Raw genomic sequence first — 22,571 nt, 5'->3', positions numbered from 1 at the left:
GGAAGTAAAACTGCATGTGGATGCCACACACTGTCCCCTTTATCTCTGTCTGTCTCTGAGTGGTGCACAGAGGAAGAAGCAGTGTTCCAAGTCTAACTGCATATTACTGCTGACTCTTAGCGAGACTGATAAACCAGCTCACTCCTCACCCTAGCTCTAGAGTGCCAGGAGACAAGCAACACTTAGACACAAGTCATTTTTCCATGTCAAGCAATTTTCCACAACCTGCTCAGCTGCTATGTCTTTGATTTAAGCCACTGCACCTCCAAAAAGAAGCATCGGAGCATCCTTTCCCAAGGCTATGGGATGCTGCAAGCAATTTCATGTTGCATTTCTCATACATACAAACATGACAAACAATGGAATGAAGACTGTTATTGAAAAGAACTAGCAAATAAAGAACATGCAGATGGAAAGACTGCACAAAGGGGAAAAAAACAAAACAAAAACCACCACAACAGCTACATGGAATAACATTCTTGCTAAGCAGATTATGTCCAGGTAATCTTTTCACTGCTGTTCAGGTACTGAAAAGACATTTCTCTCTTTGTATTGGCAAGAGCTCTCCCTAATTTTGTACCAAAAGGTGGCAGCACTCTAACCACCTTTAATTTGTTTGTCCCTGTTCCTGCTTCTATTTCCCAAGACACTGTAGAAAAGGACCTATGAATCACAGCTTTCAGAGTCAAGCAAGCATTTCCAAATGTTCCAATGAACTTACACCCCATTCAATTAACCTTTGCCCTTTCATAGTTCTTTTTTTTTTTTTTTTTTTTTTTTATTATTATTTTAAAAAACATTTGACAGGCAGCCTCATTTAAGAAGTTACATCACATCCACAGAAAACAACTTTGGAGCCTGTAGATTCAAAGAATGCCAGAAGAGTACACCATTCAATAGAGGAGTGGGAACAGCAATGCAGATAAGCTATTACAACTCTTTTGAGATGAAATGAAATGAAACAGTTTCAAACACTTTGGCATTCAATATGAAAAAAGAAGTCAAGGGCAAACACAGCTTGAAAACAAAACAAAACAAAACAAAAAAAAAAACCTTAGGAAATGATTCTGAACAACACACTCCATCAATGGGAACTTGCACCAAGCAAAGACCAGAGAGCAGCTGGTTAAGAAGGAGAGCACTACAGATTCATCTCTACTTTGGATTTAGCTAGAAGCTCAGGAGAAACTGCGTGTAATACCGCAACTTAGGGTAACAGGGTTAATAACATACTTGTTCTAGCATACGCACTGTAACAGCACCTCAGTTAGCATCAGCATAATCACCCCACTGACTATCTGGGAGATGGAGGGGGAGTGAAAGTGAAATCATAAATCATAACCTCTCAGTGTCAGCCTATCTTGGTTACGTATTGATTCAAAACAGGAAAACAGTCCTGAAATCTAAAAAGTAGATTTTTGTATATATTTATTGAGAGAGCCATTGCTTTGCCCTACTTTGTTGCTGGTTCGTTATCTACTTGAAAGCAGCAGGATAAACAGTCCAAGCCCAAGTATAAAATTCTGCATAGATGTTCAGTCACAGGATTAACTAATAAATTCAGCTCTATTTTGTTTGCAAATTCAGTTCACAAATTGTGTATGAAGAGTTTAAGGTAAAAACCTGACCTTCTTGAAGTCAGCATCTGTTTTCTCCACTTCTTACCCTAAAATCCTAGTAAAATATATGTATATTTATTTCTTAGCTAAATGTTGGAAGCAAAAGATATCTGAGCCAAGGATTTTTCCAGAGTTCATTTACTTTGAATGTGAGCTACTTAGTGCCTGTAAGGCTTGATCAGTCCCCTGGTACTTGCACCCCCATTTGTTAGTAGAGATGCTGCTGAGTGGTGCAGACTCTACCAAGATCACGATGGGCACCCAAGTGCTTCTCATACAGATTTTGCACGTATAGTTGCATGTCATTTTTTGTAATTTCTATAAATATTCATGTGCTCTTTTCCTTACAAACGCTCTCACAAACAGTATGTACTTCTGTGAATGCTGATGAGGAATGGACAGAAAGGATCAGAAAAAACTTGCTGGAAAAATTGTTATTTTGATTGGAGTAAGTGTTCACGCACATCTCTTCACTTTCTTCATTCAAGCATATACTTGCAGAAGTCATCCTTTTCATTATTAATTGGTTTTAGTTTCCTGATTTACAGAAGCTACCTTTCTGCCTAGCATTACAAGAAGCAAGTCAACATGACACCATTAGGAATAATTACATCTCAGTTTTTGCACTGAAGTAACTTATAGCCGTGGCAGCTGAAGCAAAATACGTCAGTCAAACAGTTTTACTTCCAAGACACTACAACTTCCCTTATCAAAAGTATAACAGGCAGGATCTGATTGCTGTTTGCAGCCTATGACTGGCAAGGGATTCATGTTAGCACTTCAGTAGCAGGTGATGATACACTGCAAAATACCTACCCTATTCTATGTCCCTCTGAGACCATCACCCAGCCACTTCAAAGCAAGTCACTGCTCTCAGGTTCCTAGCGCCTCCATCAAAGGCTTTTGAGAGATCACTCTGGAATTAGAGATCCAGTGCAAGAAGATCATTACAATGCAAGAAATTGGAAGGAAGACATTAGAGACTGATTAAGAAAGATCATCAGCACTTCTAGTCAGGGACCTCACCCATGTGCTGTGACCTCACCCCTGTGCTGGGTAGTCTTACACTGCATGTCCAGAAGTGAGAGATGCTTTTCAATCATCTCTTGAATAACTATCATTTATGTCAACTATTTCGCTCATCTGAGCATTTTTTATCTTAATCTGAGAATTGCTCACATTCTTTGGAACTCCAGTTCTGACCTACCTTAGGATACGATTCCCAAACACACTTTAGCACATGCTGAAATAGTTTCCTGTCAAGTTAATCAGTCATGTAACCTCTTGTTGCCCAGCTATGACAAAAATGGATGATAACCAAACACCTGCAAGGGCTATGCTGTCAGGAGCACAAGCAGATGCAGGTCAGTCCTTGGATGCACACAAACAGTTCATTAAAATAGATAACATAATGCATAAGCAGAAAGGCAAATTTAGGCTTTGTAGACAGTGCTTAAGTTTTGAGATCTTGACTTGGCCAACCTACTAATGACCTCAGCTCTTTTTTTTTTTTTTTTTTAAAGAATTAAAGGCTGAGAAGAACTATCCTACAATCCAGCTGTACTAATTTCTCACATGTTTTATCAGCAGAATTTGAATGTTCAGAATTTGAATCCACTACAATTGTTTTAGTTGTTTCAGTTAAACTACAACAAGGAGCAGCAGAAAGCTGTTAGCTTCCTTACAGACCAAGAGATGGAGATGGTTTTCAGCTATTTACCAGACAGCAGATGCAAACACCTGAGTAACGGGTCCAGCTGCTCCTGTGTCAGATGCTTCTGGCCATCCCCAGCCTCTCCCTAAACTCCTCTTTGCCTTCTGCCCACCTCCTCCTCAGACATCCTTGGCAGCTCCTCCCAAACCACCTCCCATCCCTGAGACCTGCTCTTTCCTCCCTTTTTTATTCCCCCTTTTTTATTTATCTATTCCCTTTTTATTCTAATACACCCTATGAGTCAAACCCTAAGAGGCTGGGTTTTTTGGCACCTTCTTCCATTATCTGGAATAAAAGGTGTTTCCAGCCACCCAGAAGCTCTAAGTTTAAAAGTGCTCTCCTAAAAATACATTTAATCTATTCCTCGTATTTTGTATCATGCAAATATAGCTCCTTTTGAAATATCTTGGTTCTCATGCACCTGTCATGTTTAAGTTATTTTATTCACGTGCTAAACATAAGCTCCCACTCGGCTCCTGCTGTATTTTAATGCACTTTTTGGACATTTCCCAGTCTGCACATTCCCCTCCTGTACCACCCCTGGGGTCTTGTACCAAATTCCGCTAGGCCTTTGATGGAGAGCAGCCAGGCTGCTCATTAGCCCGTTACGAAGCTGCTCATCAGTCCCTCTCCCAGGCTCCCCATTACTTCATTGGTGTATCTGCAGTAATTGGGCTGCATATTTTTCAGGCTTGTATTAGCATTGCTTCAGCCAAACGCTAATGGCCCATCCTGCGGTGTATCCCACCATGTCTCCCCCACATTAATGCAGTTACATTTTTGTCACTGGTTTTGGGTTTATTTCTCATGTGAATGGGAGAGTTTTGAGAAAGCGCTCGGCAGGCCTTGCTCCTGGCCGCACCCCGGGCACTGCCTGAGCTGGGAGGAGAATGGGATGGAGCAAAATGCTCTGCTGTGGAAATGATGCCTGGGAGCCATATGCAGTCGGGACAAGATGATTAAACAACGCTAAATGATTAAAAGCAAGATTCAAACCTGACCAGCAAATATTTCAAAGCTTCTAACACCTGTTATAAAAACAACTTCACAGGTGCCATGCCAGCATAGCTCAGCACTGGCCCCACAAACCACACCTGAGGGAGATTTCATCAGAACCAGCCCCCTACTTCAGTCATAAATATCTGGGGTGCGTGAAGCCAACAAAAATCAGCAAGAGACAGAGTGTGGTGGTGGTGGAGCCTCCCCTCACAGCTGCCCCCCACCCCACCTCACCTCAGCTGTGGGACACGATGGGCAGGGCAGGCCAAGGGTATCCAAGGGTATGGCTGGTCAGTGTGGCAGGACAGCTGGGGACAGCCCTGGGTCCCTGGGAGAGAGCAGAGACAGGCGTGGGGACAGGCTGTGATCCCTGAGGTACGGCCTAGGGTCAGGCCTTTGCCCACCAGCTGGGGACAGAGTCATCACAGGCAGCATCAGCACAGCTCAGGCCTGGTGCTGGGGTAGGAGCAGACATAGAGCCCCAGGGGGCTAGGTGGGGTCCCTCATCCTGCTGCCTTTACTGTGTTAACCTTTATTTGATATCTGCTGGAAGGTTTGTGTAACAGGGTGGAAAGCTTAGCACAAGCCTGGCCTGTACCCCATGGAGCACAATGTAGGCCAGGAAAAATGGCTCTCTCATAAAACCAGCAAAATCAGAGTAATCAGCACTTCCCTTCAGTCCACTTTGCGCTTTGCTGTTCTCTGCAAAACCTATCTGGATTTTCTGACTGTTTGCAGACTGTCTGTCATCAAAAGGACCAATACTACTTGTTCCTGGCAAGGAAACATATGGGTCGCAATGGGATCCAGCACTATGAGCCTGCAACTGCAGGGCTGCAGTTGGACACCGTGAGTATTGGGACACTTTTGCTCTGGCCAATGTTTGTTCCAAATGAAAAACCCATCTTCCACAAATGATTGGAAAGCAAGAGGACAAGCTCTGAAGTCCACCTGTAGGAATATGCAGAGTGTGTTGAAGAGAATATTCATGAGTACTTTATTTTCTTCATACCTCCAGCTCTAAAACTTGGAAGTGAAATTCAGCCAAATACTGTACAGCATGGTGAAGAGAAGAAAAAAATGTTTTTGTGCTCCCTGAGTTCAGGTGGGCTTCAGGGTCACAAATTCTGAGCCACTGGAAATTAAATTCTAAAACTCATCAACCTAAAGTAAAATTCCTTGCAGGGGTGCTGGAGAGCTTGTTACAAGCAAAGATCAGAGCAGTAAAATTTGCCATTTCCCCCACAACTGCACTAACAATAGGTCAGAAAAGGAGGAAATAACTTCCAGCTCCTATTCCATAATGTTTTTGTTTGTCACTTTTAATACTCTCAGGCTTCCAACCTTGGGCTCAGTATGTGAGCTGCTCAGGCATGTTTTCAGCTGCATGAGAAAATGCCCAGGCAGAGAGCTCAAACCTGTCTTCAGGGGAGACTTCCCCACAATAGCCAGGAGCATGTTGAGAAAGAGGACAAAGCAGCCACCGAGTGGGATGGAGCGGGACCCATTTCACGAGCCCAGGAAGCAGACTTGAAAGATTAAAGTTCTTACATCTAATCCCTACTGAGCAAGTTGTACTTTCTTATTTACTAGGAAATATGCTGATTGCACTGAAGTCTCTGAAAATATGGAGATAGACTTCGCTGAACTGGGACTCTGCTGAAGGCAGGTACGTAAGAACATAGCAAATGTATCAGAGTTACTTCCATACATATTTGATCAAAATACTTGTGCCACTCAGCCCATTCTTTACTACTGTGCAAGGGATGTTAGAGTATGGAGGGCTTAGAGATTAGCATGCAGGGATAAGGCGATGCCTATGGAGAGGAACTGTGCCAAGGAAGCAGCACTGCCATGGCTGGTACAATGTAAAGCCACCATGGATCTGAAAGGACTCGGTAGGTTGGATGTCATGCTGTACCTTCATAACAGTATTGATTCAGGCCATGTCAGCAGTTCAGGCATTTTCAGGCTGCACGTAATCTAATGAGCTCTTATGGGCTGCAGCCTGTTCTACATGGCTTCGTATGGGTGCTGGAAGCCCTGTGTTCATTTCTTGCCCTGTTTTCATTGGCACAGTGCTGGACCTGTCCTGGCTCTGTGAGCACATCTGTTTTGCAACTAGGAAAAGGGACAGAATGCCTGCCTCTGGGCTGCCTGTTTCTCAGAGTACCTCATGTGGCACATCAGCCCACCTAGTCATAGCCCAGCAACTCTCCTCCCCATAAGTCCACAGAAACCAGGAGCCATCCTCTCATTCCTGTGTGTGCTGTAGGGGACCTAACAGAGACAAGGTTAGGACACAGTAGTCTTGGGTTCATATTCCAGGAGATGGCTTTATACCCAGTAGATTAAAGGTCTAGTGATGGAGCAGAGCAACACTTTATATCTCACCTTCTGAGGGGTCTGTACACAAAAGGAAAGAAGTGACAAAATTCTGCAGAAGAGAAAGACGTGTTCCTCTGACAGACAGCTCTTAAAAAATGGAGGTGACTGGAATCAGGTGAAAGGAGATGAATTGATGGTCAGAGTCCAGAGGAGACTGTCAGAGGAGCTTGATAAATATAACCCATCATAGCATCAGGGGCATGTGAATGAAGGATGTAAAAGCATGTTGTCTAAAACTCAGCCATCGTGAACACCTCCAGAGCACTCTATGCCTCTCCCTCAGTGTTTTTCACTAGCTCCATTCCCAGTTTGCCTAGCAGAGAAGGGAAAGCTGCTCCTTAACAGATATTCCATGTAACCCCCAGAAGTCCTTTTTCAAGCATCGTCTCTTTTCCTGCTCTCCCTAAGGGACAAGACAGGCAAGTTTTTTGTTCACTGTGTTTCTGTTCTCCCACTAGGAAAGAGACCCTGAATCCAAAATGGTCCTTGGTAATTGCTCGGCCTTTTTCTGGGCTGAAGATTGTCACTAATTTCAGCTGACCCCTATAATTATATGTTCTGTATGGGAATGTCCTCTAGTTGTCACGTCTGTGTAATCTGAGAATGTCCTAGTAAGAAGAGGGTCTGTGTGCATCTCTGCAGGGGACAGATAGTAATACTGTTTGTTCATGTTCTCTGGACAGAGACATCCTGCCAAAGTGGTGGTATGACCAGGCAGGAAGGGAAAGGCTGTCTGATCTCCTTGTCCTTGATACTGGTGCGTGGAGTGGAGATCTCTGAGAGCATTTTGGCTTGGAGATGGTGCAAAGAGCGCGAGGACAGGAGATGGTGATGAAGAGCCATCAGCATGGCTAGGGGATGAACGGGGAAGTTCCTGGCCTGCAACAGGGAACAACTCACAGCCCAGATGCAGAGCTGACAGACAAAGAAGGACCCGCAAAGAATTTATTTCAACCCAGAACATCAGATATAATTTGAAAGGGAGATTTGTGTGTGTGACTACAGTTAATTTTGCTAGTCTTGCTCCATTTTATTATTTTTGTGTTCTAATAAGATGCAGCCTCGACTACTAGGAGCCTTTGGTATTTCTTGCTACATTTATTTAAAACAACAACAACAATAACAAACAAACAGGAACACAAAGGTTCCAGCCCAGGGCTCCGGGATTGCTGCTGCCTGCTGTGTCAAGTGCCCACATTCAGCCTGGTGCTTAGTAACGAGCAGTGAGTGTGGGATTGGAGTTATATTAGTGATTAGTTTATGTCAGCAACTTGAGATTGCTTTATTCTAGTACTCTCTATGCAAACTTTAAGGTATATGTGTTCACGCAGACTTTTTTCTGAGGAAAGACATCAGTATCCCCCTTGTCTAAATGCACTCCTCAGTAAGGAATGAAGATGACTCTTTGTCCCAGGGGTGCATTAACTATAGCACTCCTGACATATCGTCCCTCGATCTTGCAGGCTTAGCTGGTCAACACACATCCTACACAGAAGATTCTGGCTTTGTTTAAAAAAAAAAAAAAATATATATATATATATTAGCACTTCAGCATGAGGTGCTCTTTCAGTGTTTGGCACTGACGTAATACTTTTGCTGAATGTGAGGTCCAGAAGAGGTTTAAGACTGTCTTTCAAAGGAGGTCTCACACAGTGTCTGCTGTTCAAGAAGGCAAGAAGGTTGCTGGCCACATCCAGTGTACGTATTTGTCACTGGACAGATTCCCTTGTTTGTGTCTAAGCTCCTGCTAGAGAGGATCTGTGGTTGCTCCTACAGAAATGAGCTCCTCAATGAACAAAAGAAATGTCTCTTCTTTGGCCTGGAGCTTGGAGATGCCACATACATGCACAGCACACCACAGACTCCTCCAATTCCAATTACATTTTCAGCCAGCCCTTTCTCTACACACCTGCTGAAGATTGGGTATCTCAAATCTGCTCTATGGATTGGACAGGTGGACTTGCTCAAAACCATTGATTTAATTGGAGATCAATACGCTGAAAATGGAACTATCAGTTTCTGCAAAGTGTGACATACAGTGGCATTTAAGTTAGAGCTAAGTAGAATTGCTTCTATTGCATGTACAGAATACTAACAGGAATTGATTTCACCCTGCAAAGGCCTGTATTTGTTTATTCAATGGCAGAGGGCTTTTCTTTTTTTTTTTTTTTTCTCTTTTTTTTTTTTTTTTTGGTGGTTGTTTCTGATTTTGAATGCTTTGCGTAATCCCGTGTTTGAAGCAAATGAGATGAAGAATCAGCAGACCCCGTGTAAACTCAAGCCAATGGTGCAGGGACGAGGAGGATTCAGCTCCAAAGACAATGTTAGAAGCTGGAGTCCAAAGCAACTTCTGCATTCATTTTCTCTCTCTCTGCCAACTCAGTGCTCTCACTGAGGGGAAAGCTGCTCCAGCCATGCAGAGCAGGAGGGTAGCTTTGTTTTATGTGTGCGTTGTAGAACAATGTGATAGGGCAATGCCTGCTCCAGACAAGCTGCTCATAAAGGCATCTACCTGGCACTGATCTTGGAGGTCTCTGCTGGCCTCTCAAGGCTCCTGGTGTGAGGTGACATAATGGTACCTTCCAGTTTTCCTCACCTCTTAGAGAATTTTCCCTCCTGGAGGCTGCAGGAAGGGTCTGGTCTGACAATAAAAGCCTGCATAAAACCGGCCTGAGACAGGTCCTTTGACTACCCAGGGAGGAAGACAAATGGCTGCAAGTGAGGGAAGCCTTATAAATGCAAACCACATGTTTAGAAAGTGAGCAAACCATCAACAAGGTCAGAGGTCTAGGACTGAGAAACACATTTCTCAGCTTTCCCATCTCCACCTAGTCCCAGCCTGGATCAGCAAGGGTTTGAGCCTGCAGAGCATCTCCTGAAGCACTTCTTGGGGGCTACAGGTCATACAGAAGAGTTTTACAGGATGCAGATGTGTTATCACCTTAAAAATCCAATCCAATGCCCCCTGGGGTTGGCAGAGAAGCTCCCAGTGACTCTCCGGAGTTCTTGCTGACCGCGGGCCCAGGCCATTTGCTGGAAGCTCAGAAGCCATCAGCATATAGCGGTGCTCTCAGTTTTTTATTACATCCGTTACAAATAAGCTATCATGATCTGTCTGACACCCCTGATGTCCAGTACAAGAACTATCTGAGCCCAAGATGCTCTCGTTAAGGAGATGGGGCATTCAGGTAACAGCTCAGGCACGCAGAGGGAGTCAGAGGGGAAGCTCATGTCGCTGCTGCTGGTTTTGCAGGAACAAAACCAAAAAGGGGAACTCCCCACTCAAAAGGGAATTCCTATTCACAAATCCTAAACACAGCTACTTGTGGACAGGGGAAGAAGATGACGATGTCAGAAGATATTTTTTCTTTTTCATCTAAAGCTGATTTGCTCATCCTTTTCTTTTGTTCAGGGAATATTCATTAAATAGGGAAGAGAAGCAGGTGGCAACACTCTGGTTTGACAAATGCTGCAATCCAGGAGGGACCCATTTCTTCACTCAGTAAGGTTTGTTTCCCACGTCATGTCTGTTGCATTGTGTCCCTTTGTCCTCTAAGGCTATAGGGGCTCTTGGGCCCCTGCCTGGGTTCGACAGTTACAGAGTAGGAGTAGGCACAGCTTTATCTCATGCACCTGGGGACTGCTCGAGTCTCACAATAGATGCACGTCCTTATCTGTGATTATACACACATCTTTCTCCTGTATTGTGAGACTCAAGGAAAACATGGGTTATTTTTTGCATCCCTTGAGGCTGGAGTCTCACTCCATTCACTCTCACAAAGCCTGGAGTCACTCCATTAGTTGGGCTATTTCCAGCCTTCCCAAAATCAGAGGGGAGCCATGCTGCGAGCGAGTGGGCTGCGAGCGTTCCTCCACTGTCAACAGTCAAAAAGAAAGGAATAAACCTCATGATTATATCCCTAACATGACGCACAGCAATATTTTGCAATAATCTTGCTCAAAGAATTCTCCACAGATGCTTACTCCGGTGTGAGCTGCTGTGCTGATTCAGTTGCTGTCGAGAATTTCCATAGCTCAACTCCCCAAGAGAAGAGAGATGTTAATGTCAGTGCCAAAAAATTCATACTCAGATTCACAGCTTTGGCTTGTCAGGGATTTTAAGGCCAAAATGGACCATTGTGATTATCTGGCTTGATCTTCCTGATAACCCAGGCAAGCAAAGTTCACACCAGGATTTCTACATCAAAGCCAGTGACTGGCAGCAGAATGTGTGTTGGAAAAGGACACAGGGCCTCAGTTCAAAGACTCTGTATCCATCTCTCAGTAACCTGAGTCCATAATCTAATTACCACCACTGCCCAAATGTGAACTTTATTTCTATTTGAATATATCTAGCTTTTACATATAGCAAAATTGTTGTTATTTACTGGATTTAGGGGGTATTTTCTACTAAATTACATAATTCCCTGCATTCACAAACGAACCTACTGTTTTAGCAGTTATGGATCATATCCTCTTGTCAAGAAAGGAAATTAAAACCTGTCATTTTACCTGACAAAAGATGAGTTAGAGGTTGCAGGTCTCCAGAGCCAAGTACAAGGACACTGATACATACATAAAGCAATGTTGGAAGTGTAGTAGCGATGTTTCTGTGGTTGCTGTGAAGATCATGATTGATACAGGTGTAATCCAATAAAGGAAAAATGATTGATATGTTTATTATTTGAAGTTCAGTTTCAACCATTTTGACTCAGCCTTAAATGCATTAAGCTTTATTTCTACTTAGGAGACACTGCTCAGCTGGTTGAATTTGGAGGCTCAGGACTCTGACTCTGAATTTAGAGAAGGTCCAGCTGTGAGGGGGATGGAGTATTTCCCAGTGAGAAACAGGTCAGGCTTTACAGCATCACAGTCTGTTTCTGTAATGAATAACATCTAGGAACTAGCAGCAGCACTTTCCTTCTGAATGGGATATTGTTTCAAGAAAAACTGAAATAGAAAAATGAAATCTCTCTCTCTCTCTTTTTTTTTTTTTTTTTTTTTAAACATTCTTAAGGGTTTTTATTGGGAAAAAAAATGCACGATGATCAATATGAAATATTTTGTCAGACCAAATCTGAGTTTCATGGTGGTGGGGAAAAAAAGTAAGTAAATTTGGGTTAAAAAACAACACCTAGCAAGGGTCAAATACCCTTTTAATTTCCCACTGTTGTGCTTTCTGGGCCACTAATCAATGTACAGTTACCAGCTGACCTTCCCAGTTTTTTAAGACAGTCAGTTAGGAATTCATGATTAATGCATAATCTTCACGAAGCAGTTGCTGCTGCGACACCAACGTACTCACAAAGGTTAGTCAACTAATGAGACTTCATCGCAAAACCTGTGAATGAGAGGGAGGAGGGAGATGATTTATTTAAGTGGGTAAGTGTCTGTAAACAAAAGAAGGCATCTTCTTTTAAGCAATTCCTTAATTTAGTTATTTCCTTAAGTAAAAAATGTTTGGTTTCCTTTAAGGATAACATATCTATGACAGGAGTTCTTTTTAAATGCTATTTTGTTTAATAAATCATGTAAATTCCAGCATGTAAACTAGAGCATTACAGACAGGCTTATAAATAATTAACAGCTTGCTTGCATGCAGGGGGAGAAAATATCAAATTCAGCAAATTGGACAAGAAGCTGATTGTTTACCCTCATGAGGAATAAGAGGTTGGATCCTAAAATGCCTGTAGGTTTGCTGGTATAAGGAGAGAGGTGTTTTGTGTTCAGTGTGCTGCTCTGAGATGGGGAGGCTAGCATCTTTTGAGCTGCTGCAGGCACAACAGCTGAGGTAGTAAGTCTGCGTTAAGGCTTTGCAAGGTGGGGTGGTAATGTAGCGTTCCCTGTGTTTAGGTTTTTTTTTTTTTTCTATGGGGGTTGTTTTCTGGTACTGTTTAACTCAACTTTCTGTTTTGGGAGAGATGAGGGGTAGAAGAGAAAAGCAGCAGGGCTCTTCTGGTAGGTGGATGCTGCCGGTAGAAGGAACAAGACCAGTTTTACGTAGGAATCATTTATAAATAAGCTAACTCAATCAGCTGTCCAAAAACTGAGTGTGTTGTTTCAGGGCATCCTCTACTTGCTTTTGTAAAGTAAAGAGAATAATGGTAATGCTTGTAGGGATGTTGCCTTCAGAAATGAAATCATTCAGGACTTTAGAGCGATCTGAGTAGGAAAAGCTCTTAGAAACATCTGTCTGTCTCAGAAACCATGAAGAGCTTTAATAGGCTTGAATTTCAGGCAGGGTGGGTTTTGATATCGCTGGGTGAAGTGTTAAGTCATCTAATACTAAAGCCAAAGACACTAAAGTTTTCTGTGATGCTGGATCTTGTTCTCTCCCCCTGGAGCTTCTAGTCTTTGAACCTGCTGTAACAGTAGCCTCTTATCTGGGTGATAAAAACAACAGAGTAGGGAATTACATAGACAGGAGGAAAAGAATCTGCTCTGCCTTTGCAGGGCTTTCTGCATAAATGCCTCTAGACACATTAAAGTGAAATATGCCAGCCAAAGGTGCTACCTCTGCACTTAAATTGCTGTGATGTGATTTATTTGTCAGAATCACAAGGTGCTACCAAGCCACTTACTGTAATATCTCAGTGAAAATAATAAAATTATCAGGAAGCAAAACACATTGCAAAGAAAAAGTTGCTGCTTCCTTAAGTCCTTGGCTGCCCCAGCCCCCTCTGACCAAACACTGTTATTGCCTCTTAGGAAGCAGCCGATGGCTCTGTAATGCATGTGCATATTATTTGTACTGGTTGGAAGCTGGATGTGGGAATAAATCGCTATATTATGCCAGACTGCCTGTAAAATGGGTTTTTCTTCGGGAAAAATAGCATCTGTGGGCCCAGCAATGTGTCTTTGCTCTAACAGAGTTGGATCTATCAGCATGACAAAGCTCTGCATTGCCATAGAGCCAAGTAGCTAAGGATTTAAAAGCAGTATCTAAACATTGATTAGCTTGTGGCTAATTATGGAACAGCCTGGTGGGTCAGTGTTAGTAGCTGCTGCCTGTGGAGGACAGAAATAGGATAGTAGGGTGAGCTGGGGATAGAGCAAATATCTGGCAGGGCTGCGATAAGAGCTCGCACCTGCTGATGCCTGGTGTGTAATCTCTCCTCTGCTTTGCATACCTCTAGCTGGAGGGCTGCAGCACCCAAAGCTGCTTCTTGGCCTCGGGTACCTGTACCAGGCCCCTTGACGGAGACAAGGAGCCACAGCAGAGGGGAGCAGCATCAGGATCCTTGTGCTCCAGGTGGGGAGATGTGGCTTGTACAGAGTCTGTGTCTTGTTTGCCCCAGTGTAATGCCTTCAGAGTGCCCTCTGCATAGTTCTTCTGGTGAACTCTTTTGGGGGAGTTTTGAAGCGCTGAAGCCTGTGCTCTGGTTACGTAAATACCTACATCCACTTCTCCGAGCAGCGCTGTGCTTCCTCTATTCCCTCCTTCCACCTGCTCTTCCAAGGGGACCACAGTCCTCCTAGCAAGATCAGTCTGTTGCTATGGAAATCTTTGTCACAAATGAAGACTTCACAGCGAGGCAGAGGTATTAAAACCAGACATTTACATATGCCTCTGGCTCCAGGGGGATTTGGGTCTTGTCATTTGCAGTGAAAGATGCAGCTGCTTTCCCGTTTCTCCCAGGGTGGTGCTGGCCAGGGAGGCACAGGGCGGTGGTGGGACCATATAGAGACACTGGAGAAACCTCCCCAGCTGTGCTGCGTGGCCCCCACATCTCCCTGTTGCTGTGGGGGTCAGCAACTAGTCCTGCAGCATTAACGCCTCTTCCCCAAAACACACTTGAGCTTTTCCTCGGAAGTGCTGCGGAGCAGGAATGTTGGCAGCTGATGGAGTGAAATCAGGGAAGAGCATTAGAAATAGATACGTAGGGAGGGCAGCTGCTGAACCCGAGCACACTGCGGGGGCATGCAGCCTCCTGAATGTCAGCGTGGGGGATTAAAAGTCCCCCCTGGGAAGGGGGTTAGGGGTAACAGGAGTAATCCAAATATGCCATCTTCATGTAACTTCCCCCTAAGCGTTGCTAAGTTTAGCTGCATCGCTTCCAAGAAGAACTGCTCATCTAAATCCCAGGGCCTGGCTTTGAAAATTTCAGCACATCCCCTGTACTGCAAAATCAAAGCTTCTTCCCTGCTGAATGCACCTTTGATCAGAACTGTGAGAAATATTTGCAACCATGTGAAACTTGAATGATTTGGGGTTTCATTACACACTTGAAACTCAGACCATTTTCATCAAAGGCATTGCTAAAGTTCACCAACCCTCTAACAGAACCTTTGATGGTTTATGGCTTGCATTTTGTGTGTAACTCACAGGTTTGCTAGACTTTCTTTAAGTGAAACTAGCTGAAAGTGGCTTTGACTGCGTTTTGAGAACTTGGAGTTACAGAAAAAGCAGCCAGCCAAATTTTGTTGCATTTACAGCTGCACACTATAATCTTAACATGAGGGGTAATTCCACTGGAACAAGTATTCAGAGGTTATGATTATGCCTGGGTGAGGGTGTGGTAGAGAATACCAATAGGGCTCTTGTACCCTCCAGGCTGGGGATCCCGTTGCAGCAGCTGGACATGGCATTTCCAAGTGCCAAGTTTGCTATTTCTTGGTGCTGGCAAGTCCCTTGTCCCAGCTCATCCTGGGGAGCTGCCCCTTGCCCTCCCACGGGAGCACTTTGTGAGATCCCTGTTTCTGGGAACATGGGACTGTCTGGGGTCCAGCCTGTCCTTGAGCTGGTTCTTGGTCCCCAGCCACCTCTGGTGGTTCAGCCCACCAGCACAGTCTCTACTCTCTGTTCCCTTGCCTTTTTACTGGTTTCTGTGCCTCTTCCCCCTCCAGCTCCAGGCCAGTGAGCTGCGACTTGGTACTGCTTGCGCAGGGCTGTGCCCTCCCTTTGGGCATGAGGTTCTTTCTGGATCAGCTGCCAAGACCAGTCCTGACTATGCTCACCCAAGAAATATTCTGGTCCAGGTATGCAGGCTTTGCCTGCTGATCTTAATCACTGGAGGGGAAGAGTCTCACTGAATAGAAAATGCTCCAGCTACAGCGTTGGCCTGGTCAGCCTCCTGAACACCGCTTTCCCACTAGCTTTGCTTACCTGCAGTGAGAAGCATAGGGGAAAAACAGCAGCTTACAATAAAGAGCTAGAGTACATGGGTGAAGGTTAAAACGGCCATTTGCCTGGGCATTCACCACGTGTGCATTACACTTGCGGGTATGGGTTGTCTTCTAGAAATCACTGAAAAAAGCACTCAGAGCAGTGTTCCCTACCTGGCACCATTTGGAAAACCAAGTCAGAGCAGCCAGGGTCTCTGCCACGTGTTTCCATTTCAGCTTTTCCCTTTATGGATCTAACTCCCATTTGGATGGGCTGGAGTTTGTTTTAGGTTTACCCTTTGTCCAAAGGCACAAACCTGAGGAAACAGCAATGTTGCTCCTCTCCCAGCTTGAAAGAGAGTTGGGAGAATTACATTTGCATTACTTATGCAAAGACTTCTCAGGTGAAAATGTTTGGATGCAAACTTGCTCTGATTCGATTGAAGTAAGAACTTTTGAAAATCATGCACATAAATTGCAATACAGAAAATGCTGGCACTGTGCTGCTGGTTGTGCCCCAAGGGATGCCAAAAATGTCCAGCACCTTGTATGTTGTGTAACAGGCAAGTTCTGTGCCATGCAACTTGACCATCTTCAAGACTTCCTTATCTGCTACAAGCAAACTACCACCACTTTGTTTTAATTAGGTGCATGCACTTAGTCTGAATCAAAACATTGTGCTTTGAAACGCAGCATTTGGTTTCCAGTGTGACCTGAAAAGGCACCTTCTGGGTACTGACAATGCAGCGGGGACATGGTGTGCTCACTTCTCCATCTTTCTCCAAATTTTTGACCATCTTCTCTTATGTGAGGCAGTTGCTCCTCATCTCAGTGAAGCTGCAGGGGATTACAGCCCAGTTCACAGCACTCATCTGTGGTGAAGAGCAGAGCTGTAAATAAAGCCCTGGGGAAGCACAGTAGCAGGCTGGATCAGGAAGCAGAGGGTCCTCTGGCTTTGGATTCCCCATGAGGTTGCTCTTTCCTATGGGGAAGGGGGAGGACAGGCAGCTGGAGCAGGGGCACCACACAGAGCCCCTCTGATGTGCAGCAGAAGACCTCTGGGCTATTTCCCCAGCACGCAGGCTGCTGCAGCAAAGGGAGCTGTTGCCTTTTGCGGCCAGTTGAGAAACTTGTGTCTGCTCATGGGGCTCATTTCTCCCATGGTCTCAGAGCACTCAGGCCCTGTTGCTAAGCCCTCCTTCCTTGTCTGTGTCTGAGCACAGGGAAGCAAGCAACCAGATTGCCCAGGGCTGGTGGTGCTGCATCTAATGAGGGCGCCAGGGATACAACCTCCCTGTTGCTGCTGTTAATGCAGAAAGCAGACAGGAGCAAACCTGATTTGCATCACGTCATTTCAGTTCAGCTGAGAGCGAAGCAAAGTCATGTGTCCTCATTAGGAAGCTCAACAGAAAGGGATGAAAGTCATGAGGGACAGTAAACTCTGCAGGGCTTGTTTAGTTAACATGGTTACAGCCAGCCTCTCCGTCTCTGCGCGTGTCCTTTTCTCCCATTACAAGAATGCTTTTCTGCTTTATGCCTTCTTCTTATTTAATACATCAGAAGGAAAACTACACTGATTTACTCCCTCCAATCCTCTTGGACTGCCTCTTCTCAGCACTACACGTGTGCTGTGAGTGACCGCTGCATGGCATAATGGCCAGACAGAATAAATAACAGGTAAGCGGCAAGAGGTAGGCTAGGTCTCACACCAAAGCAAATTCGAGGCTGAATTTGAGTCTGCGCTGGAGCAGGCACTCAGAAAACACCATTTGTACCTTTGTCCATGCAGGGCACAGTTTGCTTGGTGGATCTCCACCTCCCCAGATGTCAGAGGAGGCAGATGGTGCTTGGAGAAGCCAGGTCAGGGCTACACATTGTGGACATGGGCAAAATGCTCTCTCATCCAGATGAGATTTAAAAAAAAAAAAAAAAAGAGAGAGGGAACAAGTTCAGACTCCAGCTGCATCTGAATAAATTCCCTGTTGCTCACTTCCAAGTTAACATTTGAAAGAACTTGAGGTGAGGCTTTTGGGTGCTGGCTGTCCCCATCAGGTCTGCAAAGCTGGATATCCCCAGAGATAGGAACCCGTGGAGGTGCAGCAGGCTGGGAGGGTGCTCCCTTGTGCGTGCAGTGACCTGAAGGCTCTGCACGTGGTGCTTGTTGAGCACTTGGCTTTGGGAGGTGCGGTCTCTGCAGCTGAGGGCTGTCTGCGTGAGCGTGCTCCTGGCCCAGCACAGCTGAGCTTTTCTGCCTTAGGAAAGCCCCTTCAGGAATGAGGACGTTCACAGCTGTTGGTACACACACAAGTAGCACACAGGTGTTATTGTGGAGGTGCATTTTGTTTGTGCACAATGGGGAGTCAGATGGGGATAATTGTTCTGCAAATTTAAGAGCACAGGGAAATGGAAGCAGCAAATGTGTAAGTAGAATGAGGGTCAGTTATTGTGAATCCAGCTGAGCTGAAGTGGTGAGACAAAGAGGGACAGCTCTGGTGTTCCCTCTGAGATGCTCTGCACACACTGGGATGTATGAGGGAGGGTGACAAGACTAGAGATGCGAGGGCATTATGGGCTTCTTAACCTGACAAGAAACACTACCAAGAAGGTGAGAGGGCATAGGACATGGTTTAGTATCCCAAATTAGAAGTTCACTATGGGGTTTAGCCTACACGAAGTGACACTTCCTGTCACCTGGCTAGTGTGGAAGTTTGCTGAGCTGATGAGATCAAAGACAGCAAGGGACTGGCTGCCCGAGCAGCAGTCCTGCTCAGTCACTGCCTAGAGATGCAATTTGGCCAAGCAAGGGATGAGGGAGTAAGAAAGGAGAGCACAGCTGAGGAGTCACAGACGGAGGAGGTCTGGGGCGCAGGAGGGAGCTGGTGGTACAAGAGGTGATCCCGAGATGTCTGGGATACCATGAAGGGTGCTAAGGCTGGTCAGATTCACGATCTGAAACTTGAGACTAGGAGAGAATTTTTGAAGAAAGATGATAACCTAGAAAGTGCATTTACTGCCAACGCTGTGTCCCAGAATAACAAGGGACGTCTATGCAAGCAGCAGCGAAAGGCAGTGAAAGGATACTGCACAATATTGCATGCATGCGGGCTGCAAAAGTGGAAGAGGATGCTCAGACAGCCCTGTGTAATCCCATATGTGACAGTTCAGGGCCAGGCCACTCCGTAGTGTACGGTTTATAGCTGCGCCAGCTTTTGTGTGGGTGTGCACACATAACGTGCATCCAGATCAGCCGCGATGTGTGTGTATGGCTCCTACCTCATGTGTGCAAACCATATGGCAAGTGAGAGCAAGTCAGCACATGCATTGTCAAGAGGACAGTCAGAGAAAGCAATCCTCCCCTCCCCGCACGAAGAATTTGTGCCCTACCTTATGCCAGAAAAGAAAGATTCAGAAGGAGCTAAGAGCAAAGCAGCAGGTCCATTGGGAAATGAGCGCCTGTCAGACTTGGAGATTAAATGGAAGCACGACAAATCTAGATTGTTCCTGCCAAAACCAACTTTGATTACTTTATAATTCAACATGTGTTACCAGCTCCTATTATTAGAAAGCCAAACTTACTCCACTGTGGGAAGAGGCTGAGATGGAGCTTTCTAGCCTTGTGTAAGTTAATTACAGTACACATGTTAAAAGCTGCATCTGTCTTAGTCAATCTAGTTGATTATTGCAGCACTTTATTTTTAGTTATCATCAAGGTGAAGGATGACACTAATATAAGTGGAGAGCTTCCTGCAGATCTTGCTCAACTAAGTGTTCTCCAAAACCAGCTTTGTGAAGTCTGGTGGGACCTTCACCCCTGGAGCTGGCCCAGATAAAGCACTTGATGGACTTGTAGAAGAAAAATCTGTATGAAGTGCTTTGACTACAGAGTAACAACAAAGAGGCTAAGGCCTGGCTATTAAAGCTGGCTGTGAAAACACTTGGGTTGTTAAATCTCTGTAGTACTCCAGTGGCCAAAACTTGTGATGCTCCACTTCTATTCCGAGCTCCCTCTGATGCAAATCTTTCTGGCCTTGTGACTGAATGCTTTCATTTTTCGAATATCATCACCATGTTCTTTCCCTTTTTTCTAATTCCACTGCCGACTGTTATTTCAACTTCTGGACCAGCTCTACAATGCATGAGCGTTAGGGTGACTGACAAAGCCCACAAAGGCATGCCAGCTGAGAAGCTTCCCACATTTGTGATGAAAACTCCTGGACAAATGAGAGGTTTTGGGAGCTGGCCCTGGCTAAAAGCTCAAAGTATGGCAACAACTGCTCCCTCCTGCCTTAGGGCCCATGGGCTGGTGTGGTACTGGTCTCACGTAGGAGGTAAAGAGTCGGCATTCATGGTATGTTTGAGCGCTCCTGGCTGTTGCAATGCTGACAGGGTTGGGAGGCTGGCACTGACTCCATTCCTCATGCCCTGCAGACCTGGGGAGGCCTTGCCTTGCTTTGTCTCCTTTCCAAACTAAAATGAACGGATAAACAAGAAATAAAAAAGCTTGAACAGAAAAAAAAAAAAAAAAAAAAAAAAAAAAAGCCTTCCCTTTGGGTTTTGAAACCATATCCAGGCAGACTAGGAGCACCTGGAAGGCAGAGTTGATGAGCAGCCTGGAGATGCAGGAGTCAGATGGCAATGGCCATCTCCAGGGATGTTCCTCCTCGATTTGCTGTGCAGCTTCATCAGGAAACCCAGCCAGGTGGTGATGGGGAAGGGAGAGAGCATTAAGAGATCCTCATCAGATTTAAAGCAGTAATGCTCGGTGGACCTATGTTTGTTGTCCAGGAACATTTCTCAAAATCCTGGCTTTCTGAGCTTGTATTTGTAACAGCCTAACTGCTAGCAATGTATCTTCTGTGTGTGGTTTCAACAGAGGCATAGCTGGTGCCGGCTGTGGTTTTGTGTGCCAGGCGTGTGTGTGACACCTTGAGCAGCAGATCAGCTATCTCTTTTGACAGATCACAGGGAAATCTAAAGGGTCTGACTGTCACTGTGTGGTCGGGTAATGGTCTGATAACAGATCAAACTTCCCTGGGTTGTGTGCAAGGACCCAGTGTGGGTTTGCCATTCTTACGATTCCTGTGTTTTGCTTTTTTGCTTTTGTTCTGTCATTTATGAAAAGATGCAGCGGGAAAAGCAATGCTACAGGTTGGGTTTTAAATGTACAGCAAGGGTTATCGGAGTGATCACAATTCCCCACACTTCATCCACGCCTCATCAGAATAAAATCCCCACCATCACTGCTTCTATAGATCAGGAGAATTCACAGGGTGGTGCACAGCCTCCAGCCCCTTCTCTGAGCCCCTGTGCAGGGGCTGAAGCAAGAGCAGTGCCATGCCCCACGGTTATGGTACATGCTGGGGTGCACTGAAATTTCTGCTCACCTCCTCTGAGCTGTGAACCTGATCTGGACTTGTGTTTGCACCTGTGATGGGACATGGAGTTTACTTACGGGGAGAGGTGACACACCTGACAGCACCACAACTGAACATGGTCTCCATGTTTTTCCACAGAAGTAAGTGTGAGCACGCAGGACAGGCATTAAGGTTGGCTCTCTGGGTGCTTCTGACCCAGCAGCTCTTGAGGAGTACTCATGAAATACTTTGAGGAACCACCAGCTGGCTTTCCAGCCACAACGCAGACAAATTAAGCTAAATGAGAAGTTTGGGAGGGGAGTTAATGTCCCTTGGGGCACCACCATCGTAAGATGCAGTAACCCTGTAAGATGCCTTTCACCCCTCTGTTTTCAGGGGGCCTGACCCCACGCAGGGGGTGTCTCCGGGATCAGACCCACAGATCACAACCACCCTCCCGGGCAGCGGAGCCGCTGTGTCCAACTCCCACTGGCTGAGCAGCATGCTTCTTACAAAGCAATTAACGGCTGCATGATTAGAGACAACTATTACACAGAGGAAGACAAGCTTCAAAAGGTCATGGTTGCTGTGTTTACTCCCAGGAGGTCTGCGATGCCACAGTGGTGTGAGGGATGGGGAACATCACGTCCCCGCTTGCGGGGGCACGGCTCCCACAGCCTGCGTGAGGCTCCTCTTGCTGTCCCTCCTCAGCCAGCCCTGCCTCTCCCTCCAGCCTGGTGCCAGGCTGACCTGGGCATGAGGGAAGCTTTGTTCTTCCCGTAGTTTGGCCGTTCAGTAGGTGCCCGTGGTGGCCGGGGCTCCTGCTGGTGCTGCGGCCACCCTGGGGAGCCAGGCACGCAGCTGCTGCTGGCGCCGTGTGTGAGCGCGCCCGCGCGCAGCGGGGGTATTAGACTTGACTTTACTGTTCCTGTAAGCCAGGAGGAGTGACTGACATGGTGAAAATGCCTCTGCTCAGCGTGAGTCTTTGTAGTGCTGCAGCACGGGGATAAAGTGTTCAAATGCACTCCCTGGGGGAGCCTTCTCCCATCTGACAGGAGCCAGAGCCATCGGCAGAGACTGCTCACCTGCGGCTGGATGCATGCCCTCCTCCTCTGCTCCCCACCGCTGCGGAGTGGTGCCAGGTGAAAGCAGATGAAAGATTGCTTCTCATTTGGTAACAAATAACTTCCAAGCCCATCCAAGAGACTTTCAACTTAGCTGCTCTCTTTGCTCCTTTCATGTCGTCTTTGTGTAGCGGGTGCACTAATGCAAGCTCCAAATAAGCATCTGTACTCGTAAGACATGAACAAATAGGGAAAGGATAATAATATCCAAGGGTTTTACAGGAGAGGTTAAAAAGGAGCCAGACTACAGAGACGGCTGAATAGTGGT

General features: G+C 45.7%; 2 long non-coding RNA genes across 4 annotated transcripts; both read left to right on the top strand.

The window, feature by feature from the left end:
* The first annotated feature begins 4,557 nt into the window (after positions 1–4,557).
* Positions 4,558–9,083, top strand: LOC137865419 (uncharacterized). 2 transcript variants are annotated; one of them, XR_011101887.1, is made up of 4 exons: positions 4,558–4,707; positions 5,071–5,181; positions 5,926–6,001; positions 8,961–9,083. It is a non-coding gene; the product is annotated as an uncharacterized lncRNA (long non-coding RNA). The 2 variants fall into 2 exon arrangements; XR_011101886.1 differs by lacking the exon at positions 8,961–9,083 and adding an exon at positions 7,404–8,482.
* A 2,398-nt stretch (positions 9,084–11,481) lies between these two features.
* Positions 11,482–20,711, top strand: LOC137865611 (uncharacterized). Of its 2 annotated transcripts, XR_011102021.1 has the most exons (3): positions 11,482–12,029; positions 13,857–13,972; positions 20,396–20,711. It is a non-coding gene; the product is annotated as an uncharacterized lncRNA (long non-coding RNA). The 2 variants fall into 2 exon arrangements; XR_011102020.1 differs by lacking the exons at positions 11,482–12,029; positions 13,857–13,972 and adding an exon at positions 17,057–17,502.
* Positions 20,712–22,571: the final 1,860 nt, after the last annotated feature.

The sequence above is a fragment of the Anas acuta genome, chromosome 16, assembly GCF_963932015.1.
Source record: "Anas acuta chromosome 16, bAnaAcu1.1, whole genome shotgun sequence".
NCBI lineage: Eukaryota > Metazoa > Chordata > Aves > Anseriformes > Anatidae > Anas > Anas acuta.
This window is presented reverse-complemented; position numbering and strand designations above follow the sequence as displayed.